Source organism: Malania oleifera, chromosome 2, assembly GCF_029873635.1.
Source record: "Malania oleifera isolate guangnan ecotype guangnan chromosome 2, ASM2987363v1, whole genome shotgun sequence".
NCBI lineage: Eukaryota > Viridiplantae > Streptophyta > Magnoliopsida > Santalales > Ximeniaceae > Malania > Malania oleifera.
This window is the reverse complement of record NC_080418.1, coordinates 148688858-148707234: the sequence shown is the minus strand read 5'-3', so window position 1 is coordinate 148707234 and position 18377 is coordinate 148688858. Positions and strand designations below refer to the sequence as shown.

Sequence of the window (18377 nt, the reverse complement as noted above, 5' to 3'; positions counted from 1 at the left end):
ATCACATCATTATTACAGTAAATATTTATTGTTTATAACTCAATATTTTTTTTTCTATTTTGTAGTTTTTAAATTCTTTGCTCTCTAATGCATAAAACTGTATTTGAAACAAACAAGGCCTAAGATTTCAATGACTTCAATTTCATAAAGCAAGTGCAAGAATTTATAGAGGGAAAGAAAGTGTTGACCCTGTATTACAGGCCTGATCAACATTTGACTTACAGAATTGATGGAAACCACAGCTGATATCCATCTAGCTCTCTCTGCAAAGCAATATTTATGTGAAACTGTGAGAAATTTCTGTCAAATCATAATTTCATTTAGGATTAGTATGCAGAGATATCATTGGAAGAAAGGATTTTTAGGTCGAGGAGAAGAAAACCACGGCAGATCATGCAGAACTTATCTAAACGTAAGCAAATTTTCAGAAAAGGAACTATTCCAAGACCAATAATAGAGAAAATAGAATCAAAGGCAGAGTGCATAACCACAAAAATTCAGAATCAAACATTTGAGATCTCAAGAACAAGAGAGTGCAAGTGTGTCCGAGAGGGAGCGAATGAAAAGCTGCAACAGAATAAAGAGAAGTCGTGGTGAAGGAATGGATTGATCAAGCCATTGAGATCACCAGAGCTTGGTAGTGTCCACGAAGTTCGGAGAGAGGGGAGGAATCGTTAATTCTAAGTGCTAATATGTCAGCACTTTTACTGAAACCAAGATTTTTGGATTCTGCTTACTGTCTTAATTAAGCAATAGAATGGATAAATACTTCTAATAAGCATGCTGCATGCTTAAAGAATCGCAACAAATACTACTTTGCAGTGTTTCAAAACATGTCCTAAATCTAAGTCAATTCTTAAAGAATCTCCACATTTGCATAACTAAAACAATGCAAAAATATTGTCACTACTTCATTATATACAAAACACAAAGCAATAAAAAATCATCTTACTTTAATCACATTTAATCCTAGAGAATTCAAAATATCCAAATACAGTCGTTGCCCCTGGCGGATAAGCAGCAAACAATTTAAACCTGCATCACAGTAAGCAGCGTTTCATACATGTAAATTCACCTATAGATTCTCTTGGTACACATTTCCATCATTGCTGCAAGCAGCAGAACTGTTAAGCCTTATCTGCCTCGAGGCTAGGGCATCAAGAAGGCTAGGTTCACAACATGAAGCAATTGTTGTTGCCATCCCTGAACACAACAAAATGACCTGTTATCTGCCACATACAATCCGAAACACAATAAGGAAGACAAGAAAAATGAGGACAACTATAATTGAGAATCGCACCCTAGCCTTCCTACAGTTGGAGCATTGCATGAAGCTTTTGTCTCTGGTCCACAAAGCTTGGCGACCTTACAGCTGCAGCCTGTAGATTTTATTGTGCCTCAACAGAAATCTAGTGTGCTCAATTGACACACTAAACATAAAGGAACATTATTCAGGAACCACTTTCACAAGAAACTATTAACTTTCTTTGCTTTCTACCATTCCACTAACATGGATGGCTTGCGCAACTTTCATGCATATTCACACAAACTGTAATCTACTTGTTGCAAATACTGGAATGACCCTGATTGCTGAATCATAAGGAACTTCCCCCACCTGCTTCTTCAACTTCTCCCTGCAAGCAATTTCAGGACTTCCTTGCTCCAGTTGCAAAAGCATATTTGACTAGACAATTGCAGCATGTCCCTCAAAACCTCGACACAATGCCTTCTTCATTTCTAGGACATCTGCCCATTCAAAAGTTTTGATCATTCCATTTTTGTTTTTATCAAAATAAGAATTTATTCTCAAGAGAAGAAAGAAAGAGAACAAGACATCCTTTCAAGAAAATGATACAACAAACAAATAAATAAAATAAAGCATAAGAAAACTATAAATGTGATGCTCTCTAATCTCTCTACATATCAGTCAAAGATCCTTTAAAAGCACCAGAGGCAAAGCACAAAGCAAGGCTAAGAAGGCTATCCTATGCCATAGAAGACCAGAAGGAATGCTATGCCCTTGAAAAGAAGGCAATGCCAAGGAACCTCATTCCTGATTCCTCCAAACCCTTGAACTTTAAAATATGACAACTTTCTAGAGGAAAAAGGATAAAACAACAGTTCTCCAAAAATACCAAAATGTTATTCAAAATGCTCCAAGAGGCCATAAAATTTCAGAAAACCGATATGCATAAGTCATATTCTTTCTCTGCAATAAATTATTAATGTTAGTCTCATTATCCATGGACCAAACAATCCCTTAGCATTGGAGCAAACCTTAGCTTTCCAAATAAGAGAACCCTTTGAACAAAGGGTGTTGGAGTATTCCATCTTATATTGAGAACATGGAATTAAAAAGGTAAGAAGAAAGACTTAAAACAGAAAGGAAGTTAGAAGAGAAGAGTTAGCAAAGATTAGTTAGAAACGTTAGTTATTAGTTTATTTTGTTATTTTGATGTATTATAAATAGGACTCAAGTCTGATGTAATTTCATTCAATTACGATTCAGTATTGCTGTTTTGCTGTCTCTGTTTTCTTCACCAAGTTCAGATTCTCAACATGGTATTAGAGCAATTGCACAAGAAGCAGCAGTAGCATCTTTCCTAAAATTTGCAATCTGCATTGCAAATTCTGATCAGGATTTTTTCTTCTTCTTCTTTTCTTCTTGAAGATTCTATGTTTCTTGCATTTTCTTGAATAAATTCTTGAAAATGAGTTCTGGAAATTCTCCTCTTGTCAGTTCATCTCCTGTCAACCCTTCAGATGACTCATCAAGTCCATATTACCTACATCCAAGTGATAATCCTGGTGCTTTGTTAGTATCAGAAATCTTCAATGGAGAGAATTATGTTGCATGGAGTCATTCGATAGTCATTGCATTGACAGTCAAGAACAAGGTATAGTTTATAGATGGTTCGATTCCTTCTCCCCCTTCTGATCAACTTGTCAAACACACAGCTTGGTTAAGGGCAAATAATTTGGTTCTTTCTTGGTTGATGAATTTTATTTCAAAAAAAATGCGAAATAGCTTGCTGTTTGTGGTTTCTGCTGTTAATCTTTGGAATAAGCTTAAAGCCAGATATCTCAGAAGTGATGGACCAAGGGTTTTCCATCTTGAGAAATCTTCGAGTTGCATCAGTCAGGGTGCTCTTTTTGTTACTGAATATTTCAGTACCTTCAAGACCCTCTGGGACGAGTACATTAGCTATAGGCCATTTCCAACATGCACATGTGGTAAGATGGTAAACATGTACTTGCGAACTTTTCAATTTACTACAAATCAGACAACAATCTGATTATGCCATGAATAAGGTCGGAGACGACGACCAGAGGGGAATCCGAGTAGATCAAGGGGCTCAGACAAGATAACTCGTCACAAGGGAACTCAAACAGAAGGACTCCGAGCTGATTGTCAGATAGAAGATGCCAAGCAGGTTAAGGGGCTCAGACGAGACGACTCGTCGCAGGGGAGCTCGAACAGATGGCTTGAGGGGCTCGAACGGAACGGCTGGTCGCAGGGGAGCTTGGACAGATGGTTCTGACCTGAGGTCGGCAGAAGAGGCCGAACAGAGTGAGGGGATTGGGCGGGTCTGCCATTCGTAGGTTGGCTCTTCGCAGGCTGAGTCGTCGTGGGCCGAGGCGTTGATCACGTGGCAGCTGGGCTGGGTGCTGGGCCGAACTCCCTTAACGGCTTATTGTTGTCTTAGTGTCAAGGGGCCAACTGTAGTAGAGCCCATGGGGCATTTCAAAGTAGTTAGTTATAGCTTGCTATGTATAAAGCTGGGGGTCAGCAGGAATAGGGGGAGGTTAGAAAATTGGAATCAATTTGTTTTCTGTTTTTGGAGAGTGGCTCTCTCAAACTAGCCAACCTGTTCTTCTTTATTTCAATTTCCTTGTATGCATTGCACTATTCAATTCAGTTCATCTCTGTAATCTCGTTCTCCTGCAAGTAATTCATTCAATCAGGCATTCCCCCTCTCCTGAGTTCATTACAAATTGTGTTGAGTTCATCACCATCTCGAGTGGGTTCATTACAATTGGTATCAGAGCCAAACTCCTACCACCATGGGATAGGGAACTCGCATGAACCAGATGTTGGAGTCCATCGTTGCCCTGAAGAGATCACAAGAAGAGCATTAGAAAGCTCAGCAAGAGATGCAAATCACTCAAGCAGAACAGCAAAAGCTACTTATCACCGTGACTCAACAATTGGGAGCTCTCTCCGATGCTGTGAAGCTTCTCGGCAAGCAGAAACTCGACCAGGAAGGGCCAGGAGAGACATTGGGCCACGAGTTCGGATACCAACACCGTGAGAGCTTCAATGGGGAGCAACACATTATAGACAGAGCAGGTATTCAAACTAAAACGGTGAGCGTTGATTTTTCTAAATTCAGTGGTTCAGATCCAGTAGGTTGGCTCTATAGGGTCAATCATTTCTTCTTATTTCATGAAACCGCACCCTATCAAAGGGTTCTGTTGGCATCCTTCCACATGGAGGACAAGGCCATAATCTGGTTTCAAGACTTGGAGAGGTCTAGTCTATTAACAAGCTAGGAGACATACAAAAGAGCCTTGCATACCCGATTTGGGATCGCTCCTTATGACGACCCGTTGGAGCAATTATCAAACCTAAAACAAACCTCTATTGTAACCTTGTTCAAGGAACAGTTTGAGGAATTGTCCAATAGAGTTAGAGACCTTGATGAGGGCCATCGGCTCAGTTTGTTCATGGTGGGATTGAAGGAGGAGATCACGTGGGCAGTGAAACTCTAGAACCCAATCAATGTGTATTTGGCTTATGGCAAGGCTCGGATACAAGAGGAAAACCTCCTAGCAACTAAGAGGTATATCATACCCAAGCACTCTACCCCATCTCATCACCTGGATGTGACCAAAGCAGCAGCCAAAACCAACACCCAGGTCCACAAATACTCACCATTACAGATAAGAGAAAAGAAAAGCAAGGGGTTATGTTTTAATTGTGATGCCAAAAGGCATCCAGGGCATAAATGTGGGGCTGCTAACTTTTCTTGTTGGAAGGAAATGAGCTCAACTGTTTTAACGAGAAGAAGGAACTCCCTGAGGTCATATGGCATGATTGTCCAAGAGAAGGAGGGGTGGAGCAGCAATCGGGAGAGGACAAAGTGGAAATTACCCTACATGCCTTGACGAGATCCCCTCACTTTAAAACAATGGGAGTGCTTGGTTGTTTTAGGGGACAATCCTTTGTGATACTGGTAGACACAAACAGCACTCACAACTTCATTGATCCAGCACTGGTCAGGAGACTTAAGCTGACCTTGGATAGTGGTGAGAAGGTGAAGGTGAAGGTAGCTAATGGAGAAGAGATACGGTGTGAGGGAAGATGTCCAACAGTGAGCTTTGTGGTGCAAGAGACTAGATTTGGAGCTGATATGTACTCCTTGATTTTGGGGGACTGTGATATTGTATTGGGAATTCAGTGGCTCAGTACGCTGGGCGAAATCATGTGGAATTTTGTAGAACTTACTATGAAGTTCCATCATAATGGCAAAACTGTTTGTTTGAAAGGACTCACTTCCCAGGGGTTAGTGGAAGAAGAAGTGGAGGGAAAACTCTCTCATTTGGAGAGGAAGGGAATCCTGCTACAGCCATTGGAAGGGATAAAAGAAGAGGCAATAGACAACATCTCCCCGTCTCTAACCTCCCTATTGGATGAATTTCAGCAAGTCTTTGCAGAGCCTAGGGGATTACCGCCCATTCGGTCATGTGACCATGGGATCACTCTTAAGGAGGGAACTTCTCCCATCAGTGTAAGACCGTACCCTTATTTTCAAAAGGAGGAGATAGAAAGGATTGTCCGAGAGCTATTGGAGTTAGGGACCATAAGACCGAGCCATAGTCCTTAGTCCTCTCCTGTTTTGTTGGTAAGAAAGGCCGATGGCACCAGGAGAATGTGTGTGGACTATCGTGCTCTGAACCAGGTTACCATTAAGGATAAATTCCCTATGCCTGTGATTGAAGAGTTGCTGGATGAGCTACATGGGGCCGAGGTCTTATCAAAACTGGATCTGAGATTCGGGTACCATCAGATAAGGGTAAAGGCAAAGGACATCCCTAAGACTGCTTTTCGGACACACGAAGGACACTATGAGTTCCTCGTGATGCCCTTTGGGCTGACCAATGCACCATCAACCTTCCAAGGCTTGATGAATGAGGTATTCCGACCACACCTTAGAAAATTCATTCTGGTTTTCTTTGACGACATTCTGGTGTACAACAAATCTATGGAAGAACACCTCAAACACCTAAGAATGGCCCTACAAATTCTACTCAATCAACAACTGTTTGCCAAAAGAAGTAAATGCAAATTTGGCTGTCGAAAGGTGGAGTATCTAGGACATTTGGTATCGCGTAAGGGGGTGAGAGCAGATCCCACCAAATTACAAGCTATGATTGATTGGCCTTTACCTAAGACTCTCAAAGCTCTAAGAGGGTTCCTAGGTCTTACTGGGTATTACAGAAGATTTATTAAGGGGTATGGAGCCATAGCCGCACCCCTGACCAGTTTACTTAAGAAAAACAGGTTCCACTGGAACGAGGAAGCTGAGAAGGCTTTTAGGGAACTAAAGGAGGCAGTGTCTAGTTCTAGCCCTACCAGACTTCACGAAGAAATTCACAATTGAATGTGATGCATCAGGCAAGGGGATTGGGGCAGTACTCATGCAACAAGGGCAGCCAATAGCATACTTCAATCAAGCATTGAAGGGCAGAACCCTTCTCATGTCAACCTATGAGAAAGAACTGATAGCTTTAGTGACAGCAGTTAAGAAGCGGAGACCCTATATCTTAGGGCAGCCATTCAATATCAAAACGAATCAGCAAAGTTTAATATTCATGTTGGAACAAAGAATCGGTACTCCACTGCAACAGAAGTGGATCACTAAACTATTGGGATATGATTTTATAGTATAGTACAAAAGGGGACAAGAGAATCGAGTAGCAGATGCTCTGTCTAGAAAAGATTCAGAAGGTGACCCTCTCAACCCAGCAGACGATCATGCAACAAACAATGAGACGAGTATAATGGTTATTTCCTTCCCCACTGTTGGGTGGATCGAAGATTTAAAAGCCTCGTATGCCGATGGCGCTGAAATACAAAATATCCGGCAACAAATTCATTCGGGCACACCAGCAGAAGGGTTCACTCTGAGGGATGAGTTATTATTTTACAAAGGCAAGCTATTTATAGGCTGAAACGAACAGATCAAGCAACAAGTATTACAAACAGTTCATGGCAATGCAGTAGTAGGGCATGAGGGATATGAAAAAACAATGCAAAGAGCCAGAAGAGATTTCTACTGGCGTGGCATAAAGAGAGAAGTTAAGCAGTTCATCAAGGAATGCCCCATTTGTCAGCAAATGAAAGGGGAAAATACTTACCTGGCGGGCTTACTATAGCCACTTCCCATCCCACGAGAGGTGTGGACAAATCTCAACATGGATTTCATAGAAGGTTTACCCCATTCACACGGGAAAGACATCATTTTAGTGGTGGTGGACCATCTCTCTAAATATGCTCATTTCCTACCCCCAAGTCATCCATAGACAGCAAGTTAAGTAGCACAGAGTTTCATGCAGAACATTTTCAAGCTACATGGCATGCCAAGATCAATTGTCTCCGACAGGGGAACCACATTTTTAAGTAAATTCTGGCAAGAACTCTTTAATCTATAAGGAGTCCAACTGAAATTCAGTACGGCTTACCATCCACAAACTGACGGCCAAATAGAGGTGGTGAACAAGTGCTTGGAAGGATACCTTAGGTGTTTTGTGGGAGGCACACCAAAAAATTGGGTGAAGCACTTACCATTAGCTAAATATTGGTACAATACATCTTACCACACCTCAGGGAAAACTAACCCCTTCCACATTGTGTATAGTGTACCACCACCACACCTCCTCAGCTATATTGCGGGGACCACTAAGGTGGCGATGGTAGACGAGTACCTCAGGGACAAGGCGGTCACCTTGGATCTCCTTAAACATAACTTGCAACAAGCGCAACAGCTAATGAAAAAGTATGTTGACCTAAAGAGAAGGGAATGAAAGTTTTCAGTGGGCGACTGGGCTTACCTTTGACTCCAACCTTACCGGCAATCAACCGTGGCAGTTTGACGGAGCCTAAAATTGTCACCGAGATTCTACGAACCCTTTCGGGTGGTACAAAAAATCGGAGAAGTAGCATACTGACTCGAACTCCCAGAGGAAACCTAAATCCATCTAGTTTTTCATGTATCTTAGCTCAAGCCACATCTTGGGGCATCCGCTTAGGTAAACCCACGGCTGCCCCCCACAGATTCCCATGGAATCCTCAACCCAGAGTCGAAAGAGATCTTAGAGCGGCGTATGGAAAAAAGGGGGAACCTTTCAGCAACTGAAGGAAGAGGCGACATGGGAGTGGTACCACATGATGAAGGAGAAATTCCCTCACCTTGCGGGCAAGGTGCTCTGAAGGGGAGGGTATTGCCATGAATAAGGTCAGAGATGACGACCAGAGGGGAATCCGAGCAAATCAAGGGGCTCAGACAAGATAACTCGTCACAAGGGAACTCAAAAGAAGGGCTCCAAGCTGATTGTCAGATAGAAGATGCCAAGCAGATTGAGGGGCTCGGACGAGACGACTCATCGCAGGGGAGCTCGAACAGATGGCTTGAGGGGCTCGAACGGAACAGCTGGTCGCAGGGGAGCTCGGGCAGATGGTTTCGAGCTGAGGTCGGCAGAAGAGGCTGAACAGAGTGAGGGGCTGGGGCGGGTCGGCCATTCGTAGGTCGGCTCTTCGCAGGCCAAGTCGTCGTGGGCCGAGGCGTTGATCACGTAGCAACTGGGCTGGATGCTGGGCCGAACTCCCTTAACGGCTTATTGTTGTCTTAGTGTAAAGGGGCCAACTGTAGTAGAGCCCATGGGGCATTCCAGAGTAGTTAGTTAGCTTGCTATGTATAAAGCTGGGGGTCAGTGGGAATATAAAGCTGGGGGTTAGAAAATTGGAATCAATTTGTTTTCTGTTTCTGGAGAGTGGCTCTCTCGAACCAGCCAACCTGTTCTTCCTTATTTCAATTTCCTTGTATGCATTGCACTATTCAATTCAGTTCATCTCTATAATCTCGTTCTCCTACAAGTAATTCATTCAATCAGGCATTACCCCTCTCTTGAGTTCATTACAAATTGTGTTGAGTTCATCACCATCTCGAGTGGGTTCATTACAGATTATGTACTCAAATTCTTGGTGGGGCTAAATGATTCTTATGCCTCTATCAGAAGTCAATTGCTGCTAATGGTTCCATTACCAAGCATGTCCAAAGTTTTCTCTCTACTGCTTCAAGAAGAAAGTCAGAGGCAACTAACAAATTCTGCTACATATAATGAGACTCATGCTTTGATGGCAAAGCAATTTAATCAGCAAAATTACCAGCCAAAAACTTTCAAAGACAAACCAAAGAAATCTATCCTACACTGTACTCATTGTGGCTATAATGGTCACACAGTGGATAAGTGTTTTCAACTTCATGGTTATCCCCCTGGCTGGAATAGACCAAAGTGAAGAAGAACGGAGGCTTCTGCTCATGCTGCCATTACAACTCCAGAAGTCTACAATCAAAATAGTAATAAGCAACAAAAGTTTTGTTTCACTCCAAAGGAATTTAATAAACTAATGGCACCTGCAAATTCAGCACAACCCAATTCTTCCAACCAGAATAATGTCCAACCAACTGTTAATCTTGCCACCACCTCTCATTTTCTGGTAAAGTGCAATCTACACTTAAAACAAACTTTATTTTCTTGTAATTCTGTTTTTTCTAAGCCAAATCCCAGTTTATATTGGATTCTTGACACAGGTGCAACAGATCATATGATCTGCTCACCCCTTTTATATCATTTTATACCTAAACCAATTAATGCATCCATAAATCTTCCTAATGGTACTACAGTTCCAACTACAAATATTGGTACTGTATGTCTCTTAGATTCCTTATTTTTACATAATGTCTTGTGTGTTCCTCATTTTTCATTTACTACTATCTGTTTCCAAACTCACTAAACAATCTAATCTTTCTCTTACCTTTACTGCTTCTCATTGTCTTTTACAGGACCAGTCAATGGAGAAGATGATTGGGATTGCTCTCGAGAAAGAAAGACTTTACCATCTAACTCAAGTTTCATCAAAAGTTAAAACCTGCAATTCATTTCAGTTTAATTCCACACCTTTTGCTTTATCTTCTACTCACAAACCATTAGATATATGGCATTGTAGATTAGGACATGTATCTAGTTCAAGATTACATTCTCTCAAACAGATTGATTCTGCTATCACTTTTGATTGTACAAATGTTTGTGACATATGCCCTTTAGTAAAGCAAAGAAGGCTTCCTTTTCCTGTATCACAAAGTAATTCTAATAAAAGTTTTGATTTGATCCAATGTGATATATGGGGTCCTTTTGGCACTACTTCTTACTCTGGTTTTAGATATTTTTTTACTATAGTCTATGACTTCACAAGGTGTACTTGGGTATACATGCTTAAAGCTAAATCAAAAGTGCCATCTTTAATCAAAACTTTCTATAAAATGATAGCAAACCAGTTTTCTTCTTCTGTCAAAGCTATACGGTTTGATAATGGACCATAATTAAACAAAAACCTTCATATCTGCAGGACTATTATTGTGGTAATATCTCTTCATCTCAAAGTGCAACTTAGGCATCTACTTCAACTGACTCTCCAGGTAATTTCTATTCCCTTCACCCTTTTCTTTTATACCAGTAGACTGTCCACATCACATAAAGCTTTTTTAAATTCTATCACTAACTCTCCAAAACCCAAAACATATCAACAAGCTTCTAGACTACCTGAATGGCAAGCTGCCATGAAAAATGAACTTAATGCTTTGGAGTTGAATAAAACTTGGAGCTTGTTACTCTTCCTAAAAATAAAAGGACTATTGGTTGTAAATGGGTATCAAAATATAAAATATAAAACTGATGGAACTATAGAAAGACATAAAGCTAGATTGGTGGCCAAAGGGTATACTCAGCAAGAAGGCCTAGATTTCTTTGATACTTTCTCTTTTATGGCCAGAATTACATCCATTCAATTACTCTTGCTATAGCTGCAGTCAAACAGTGGCATCTCCATCAACTAGATGTCAATAATCCATTTCTGCATGGTGATTTACATGAAGAGGTATACATTGAATTGCCTCCTGGATTGGCTGTCCGAGGAGAACAAAAAGTTTGTCGTCTTTTAAAGAGTCTCTATGGCTTAAAGTAGACTTCTAGGCAATGGTTTGCCAAGCTATCCGATGCTCTTATTTTCTATGGTTTTGTTCAAGGTAATTCTGATTGTTCTCTGTTCATTAAGAAATCTGACAGTTCCTTTATAGCCTTATTAGTTTATGTGGATGATGTGCTCTTGGCAAGTGATAGCATTCATGAAATTGAAAGGTTGAAGTCCTTTTTAGATGCAAAATGCACTATTAAAGACTTAGGACAGCTGAAATACTTTCTTGGCTTGGAAGTTGCAAGGTACAAAACTGGTATCTCTTTATGCCAACGAAAGTATATACTTGATTTACTCGCTAACACTGGTTTAACTGGTTCAAAACCTGCTGCCTTCCCTATGGAATCTACTCTCAAGTTATCAGCAAATGATACCAATTTATATGAAGATCCATTAGGTTATCGAAGACTTATTGGCAGATTACTTTACTTAACTCTCACTAGGCCTGACTTAGCCTATTATGTACAAGTGCTCAGTTAGTTTTTAGCAAAACCTACTGTCAGTCACCATCAAGCAGCCATTCGGGTATTGAGGTATCTAAAGGCTACTCCGGGGCAAGGTCTCTTCTTCCTATCCTCTTCAGATTTTCAATTAAAGGGTTTTTTAGATAGTGATTGGGCAGACTGTGTAGATGCTCGAAGGAGTGTCACTGGTTTTGCAATTTTTCTTCGCAACTCATTGATTTCATGGAAATCAAAGAAACAAGTTACCATCAATCGCTCGTCTACAGAGGCAGAGCACCGAGCCCTTGCTACTACAACATGTGAAATTCAATGGCTTTTGTATGCCTCACAAGACCTGGATATCAATCATTCCCAGTCAGCTCTATTATATACTGACAGTAAATCAGCAATGTCCATAGCCACAAATCCTGTTCCGCATGAGAGATCGAAGCATATCCAGATTGATTGTAATCTTATTAGAGAAAAATTGCAGCAGCATGTTATTAAACTTTTCCACATTCCATCAAGATTACAGCTAGCAGACATATTTACAAAGCCCCTCGGATCTTTATCTTTTCATCATAATCTTCGCAAGATGAACATTCTCATCCATGTTCAACTTGAGGTGGGGGGGGGGGTGTCGGAGTATTTCATCTTATATTGAGAACATGGAATTAAAAAGGAAAGAAGAAAGACTTAAAACAGAAAGGAAGTTAGAAGAGAAGAGTTAGTTAGCAAAGATTAGTTAAAGAATTAGTTAGAAGAGTTAGTTATTAGTTGTTAGTTATTAGTTTATTTTTTTATTTTGACGTATTATAAATACGACTCAAGTTTGATGTAATTTCATTCAATTACAATTCAGTATTGCTGTTTTGCTGTCTCTGTTTTCTTCACCAAGTTCAGATTCTCAACAAAGGGATCAGAAATAGGATTAAAAATCAAGCAAGAATATAAAGATTTGCAAGAGAAAACACCACAAGTGTCTTCACTCAAAAGGCCTAAATATGTTTGTCCTGCCCCAGAGAAGAACAAAAAGAATCAAGAAGATTTAGAAGGGGAAAAAAAAAGAAAATTTATTAAGATGTTTCCTTTTCTTGGGGAACATGTATGCTCTCATTATGTGAATTTGAGCTGCAATAGTTTTTTGATAGGTCTTTATGTCTCTAGAAGGACTAAGTCATAGTTAAAGGCAAGCTGCATATGGATTGATGACCGATTCTCTTCTTTTTTCTTGGTATTCTTTCCACCTTACAACTTCCACTTCTTATGAAACCAACCTTGGCTCCAGGAGGTTTACAATTCTGATCTTCAAATCAAATTTGATCTTTCTTGAAGCAAGGGCTGAAGGTGGGGAAGGAACTGCTGCCTGGAGCAACATGGTCCAATTTAGGTTGAGCAATCAATTCAACAAGGAATCTCAGATTCACTTGCTTAAGACAGCGCTTGCCTCCATTAACATGACAGTGTTATATTATATAAATGGTACATAACAGCAATAAGAGCAGTATTCACAACAAAATATTAGGGTAAAGGTCCTTCTCCAGCAGTAACACCAAGTTCACTATCTAACATTATGTTTGATGAAATACATATTTCTCACAATCGTGATTACAGTAATGAAATGAACACATTAAACATCTGCAAACAAGGACTAAAAAAGAGAATGAGGAAATGGTAAACCCAACAAAAGACTTGGGAAAAATGTGTCCATGACAAAATATCCTCCTATAATTTTTCGCCCTCAGCTAGACTATAGTAAATTATTAACGATTAAATTTTTAAAAGAGTGCTAAAAAAACACTTCATTCCCATAGAAACAGTTCCACCCAAAATTTAGATACTACGATCCCACAAATAAATAGGACCGACCATAGGCAAAACATGACACCACCACAAGAAGCTCATAAGATCATGCTCTGAAACCAGAAGATGTTATGACATGTAAAAATGAAAAGGACATCCACCAATGCAAGAGTTTTAGAAGAAAAATTATGCTCTTTAAATCAACATGGCATATCCATGAAAATTATCTGAAAATGAATTACCACGTATCAAGACACCTTCAAGGTGCAGCAACTAATCAGAATGAATTTCCTCTGGAAGTTATGTTAGAGTAGACCCTGATTTCATTCATCAAAAGATTGAAGCAATGCATGCAGGACCAATAACATACCCCAGAGCACCAGCAGCATTATCCCTGTCAACTGGAGAGTGTAGTCCATGAACTCTAGTTGCAGTTATCTTGCTTGTTTCTCTTCAGAAAAAAATAAAAAAATCTTCTGACAAATGATCATAAATTTAGCTCTTTTTTAATTTAATTCATCCAAAAAGAAAAGTTCTTACATATTCTACCCCCTTCTTCTTAACCACAAAAGCATGCATATTTCTAAATATATTCTGCAAAAACATTTACGAAGAATGATCTGCATTTTGGCTCGTGTCTGTGACTATATAGTCAAAGTCCAAATCTAAATCCACATTTCCAAGCACAACAGTCTGGTTCTTTAGCCTTCTATTCTTCAAAATAACCTTTGATTATTCATCAACTCAATATACTTTCTCCTCAACTTAAAGAGAGGATGGCATCTACGGTGAAGTTATCATCATAAGCCTATTTGAGAGTTGCTATGAAGGTTTTGTTCCTCAAAGACAGAAGAACACATGGGGATGTCACTTGAATGCCTTGTGAAATCCTTGGGGCAAACCGAGATATTTCCATAGGCAGAGAAGCTTCTTCCTCTCGGCTGAATGCTCAACAAAGATGCTAGCAACTCGTCAATTACACCGACCATTTTGTTGCATAAAGAAAACAGAGGGAATTCAATGGTCCCTTGGGATCCCTCGTAGCAAATTCCTCTTAATAGGATTTCTCTGCATAACAGACAAAACCATTTCCTCTGACTAAACAGCCAATCCCATCATTTCATCTTCCATCTTCCCATATCTAAAAGACTCATCAAGATTTGTTGCAGCAGAAAATCATCAGGCAACCCTAAGTGCCACTGCATTCCCTGAATTATGTTCAAGGGGAGCCTCTTATTCCTATTCGTCAATATCAATTTCTTCAACTTGCCTCTAATATCTGACTTTTGATCTTCTTAAACTGCATGCTCTTCCCTGTCGAAGGCGGCTTCCATAGTAGATGGTTACTGTCTAAGAAACCCAGCAACCTTCATGGGTATTCCCATTCTATTCCCCTCTTCCAGCCGATATTGGTAAGCACCCATTGGGATCTGGGCAGTGCAATTTTTGAGAAAGAGAAGCGCTTTGAGCTCAATGGAGCTGTGGATGGACTCAATAGTCAAAGTAAGGGTCTTTCTTCCACTTTATATACACATCTACTTAACCACACTTCTGGGCATATACGCAAGCAGGTGATGCTTCGCAGAAAGCAAAATATGGATCTTGAGTCAATCAGCTTATCAGATAACTACACTCAGACTGATTGAATAGCACCATTTCAAGTTTGATAGAGTAGCTGTCTAGGTTCTAGTGATTATAGAATGATGATTTCACGATTTTATACAGAGTTACATAAAATTATGCAAATAAATATAATAAAACAACGTAATTTAGCTTTTCTTTTCATTCCATTCATCCCAAAAGAACCTAACAGTAATGGTGGTGAAGGCGGAGGATCACAGAGAGACGTTCGTTCATGGAGCGACGACGTGTCGGCAGATGAGAACGAGATCTGTGAAGGATGTGGTTCTACGATGTACGCGAAGCGGGAAACAATGCAAACGCAATCGCTAAAGCAGCCACAGCCGCCGTCGCAGCGTGTTTGTTCATCGTCAGCGTCGGCGCCAGCGTCGCCGGCGATGGCATCTCCATTAATAGCAGAGGCGGCTTAGGGTTTCGTGGGGGCTGGGAGTACGCGGAAGAGGGGTTGATGTGGGCCGGGGTGCAGGAAGAATTATGTTGGACTTGGGACGGGCTTTGGGTAGTAAAAGGTTTATGTTGAGGACTTGGGCTGCTTGAGTGTGAGGCCCAACGTCCGAACTTCTTAAACTATGCCCAGGCCCAAACTATAGCCCAATGGGCTTCAAATAAAATACGGAGTCCACTTGAGGGAATGTATAGTTGGGCCGCATTAATTGTTCATCATGTCAACAAATGAGCTCGACGATATTGAGGAAAGCTAGCGTAGACACACCAAATTACTCTTACCATTCAATTCAAATTCACATATTGTCTTATACATATTCATTTGTATAATTCCAAAGAAAATAAATAAAAACAGATAATAATAATAATAATAATAATGAAAATTTGATGGACTAGCTTCTCCATATTTTGCACTTAATTTCAATTAGAAATGTGTGGTAATTACCAATCAAAATTAAAATTAAAGAAAATTAATCAATCTATTATTAATTTGATTGATGAATTAGAGTTAATGGGTTGCTTTCCCCTGAGCCTATAAATAGTGATCTTCAAAGAATGATGAGGGGAGAAAAAAAATGTAGGAAAAAAATTTGTGTAAGGAGTGAGATAGAAAAGACTGTGAGGCTGAGATTGGAAAGTTTCAAAGGAGAGAGATAGAGAAATGTTTATACAATTGAAGTGAAAGAAGTCAAAGTTCAGCAATTGGAAGTGACGGAAAAACAGCAAAAGAAAGAGGAGCAGCTCAAAATTGTTCAAAAGAAGCAAGAGAAGGCAGCATCTAAAACAATAAGGAATTAGGAAGTGAAGAGGTAAACATTTTTATACTTTGCCTTATTTTGATGCAAGATTTATTTTGAAAAGTTCAATTAATAGGGAAGGGTAAAATGTGGAATTGAGCAAGTTTGCAAAACCTTGAGATGTTATTGATTACTTCAAAGGGTTTAATTTAATCGAAATTAAAGTATCCAAATTGTATTCTCTTAGAATCTCCAAATATTTTTTTTTAATCAATCAAAACTAAAAAATTCTTCAAAAAAAAAAAAAAGAAGAAACAAAAGAAAAGATATTCTTAATGTTCAAGTCAATGGTAAATGTAAGACGTTTTAATTTTATCCACATGGCATGTCTTTTTTCACTTAACTCTTCTTCGAGATTTATTTGTAGTTGCATGGAAAATATGATTCAAAAAAAGGTTAGGTAGCTATGTATTTTTTAAGGAAAAAAACTATTTTATGCGACAAATTATTTTAAGAAATAAATTAATGTACGTTTGTTCATACTTTGTCGAAAATATTTTAAGCCCCTTATTATATATATATATATATATATATATATATATATATATTAATTTAGGACTTAAACTTTTAAAAAATTATCCAGCATCATTTCCTTGCTTCTTTTAATATTCAACATTTGAAAATTACCCACAAACGTTCGATTACTAAAAAAATTAATTTTGAAGCCCAATATTAGTGTTTGGATAGTGTAATACTTAATGCGTACATAAAAAAATGTTTGATTATTTAAAAAAATATAATTTTAAAAAAGTCATCAATTGCTTCATATCATGAAGTCCTAACTAGCTAAATAGCTTTACAACTCATCATTATTGTTGAATGTGATTTTTCTTATACTTTAAATCATAGTTTTCATTAAATGGCATGCGTGTAATCTAGGTCTTCGAAAAAATTATTAGTAGTATTCATATCATCATGCTTTTGATTATTGTTGTTATTATTACGGATTATGATTTTTTATTATAAATTGATGAACTTTTTATGTTACACACTTCAATTTTAACGGTTGTATACAATACAATTCAATTGTAGTATTAACAAAGTTTTCGTCAATCTCATGTTAGACTTCGTACACGACTAAGATAAAAAATTCTAAACTCTAACACAAATTGACACTTTTCTTTTTCTTCATAAATGAAACAATGATCATCTCTCGGTTCATACGGCCAAGACAATGGCGCAACATATTAGCAAATCAATTAAGGGGCGCAAAGAAAATAATACCACTAAAAGAAGTGTCCTCAAAAGAGAAATTGAGATTCCATTTCCTTATATATATAAATCTTTATCTTCTATCCCATTCTTCTTTGCCAAAACAAAAAATGAGAATAGAGAGGGTTCAAATTATACAAAGAAGCACGAATCTGTGTGACTCAAAAAAGTCGAATGCAAGGTGAGGTTGCGTACAATAATCCCATCATGGTCTGCCCCTTCTCAAGCTACCCCTTTTACAATATAAAAAAATGAGTTAGTACTATTAACTAATAAACCAAAATACTTTCTATCATTTTTCCATATGTGAAACCGACTCTCGTTTTACTTTGAAAATATATTAAAACTGCATTTGAGTGTACAGACAAATTTTCTTTTAAATTTGGATTTATACAGATTTGAGTAAAAATTAATGCAGAAGTATATTATTATTTTTTTCAAAAATTCATGCAAATCCAAACTCAAACCTTAAAATCTATAGTCCTAAAAAATCAACGAGGGATAATCTAAATCATCACATTAACAATATAAAACAATTTAGGGCGTTAAAAAATTTCTATTCAAATTTTGGGGCTTGAACCAAGGAATTAAATCCCAAACTCGAACTCTTCTTTTAATGACCATATGATATTAGATTATAAAAAAATAAGATTCAAACCCGTACCAACGACGAACACTCTCGTGCCCATTAATTATGCAACACACATCATAAAAATAGCATTT

General features: G+C 38.7%; 1 long non-coding RNA gene across 1 annotated transcript; it reads right to left on the bottom strand.

Annotated features, from left to right (window-relative positions):
• Positions 1 to 856: 856 nt before the first annotated feature.
• On the bottom strand, positions 857 to 15686 carry LOC131149173 (uncharacterized). Its single transcript, XR_009135158.1, has 3 exons — positions 13803 to 15686; positions 1301 to 1746; positions 857 to 1203 (listed from the first exon to the last, which is right to left on the bottom strand). It is a non-coding gene; the product is annotated as an uncharacterized LOC131149173 (long non-coding RNA).
• Between the last annotated feature and the right edge of the window lie 2691 nt (positions 15687 to 18377).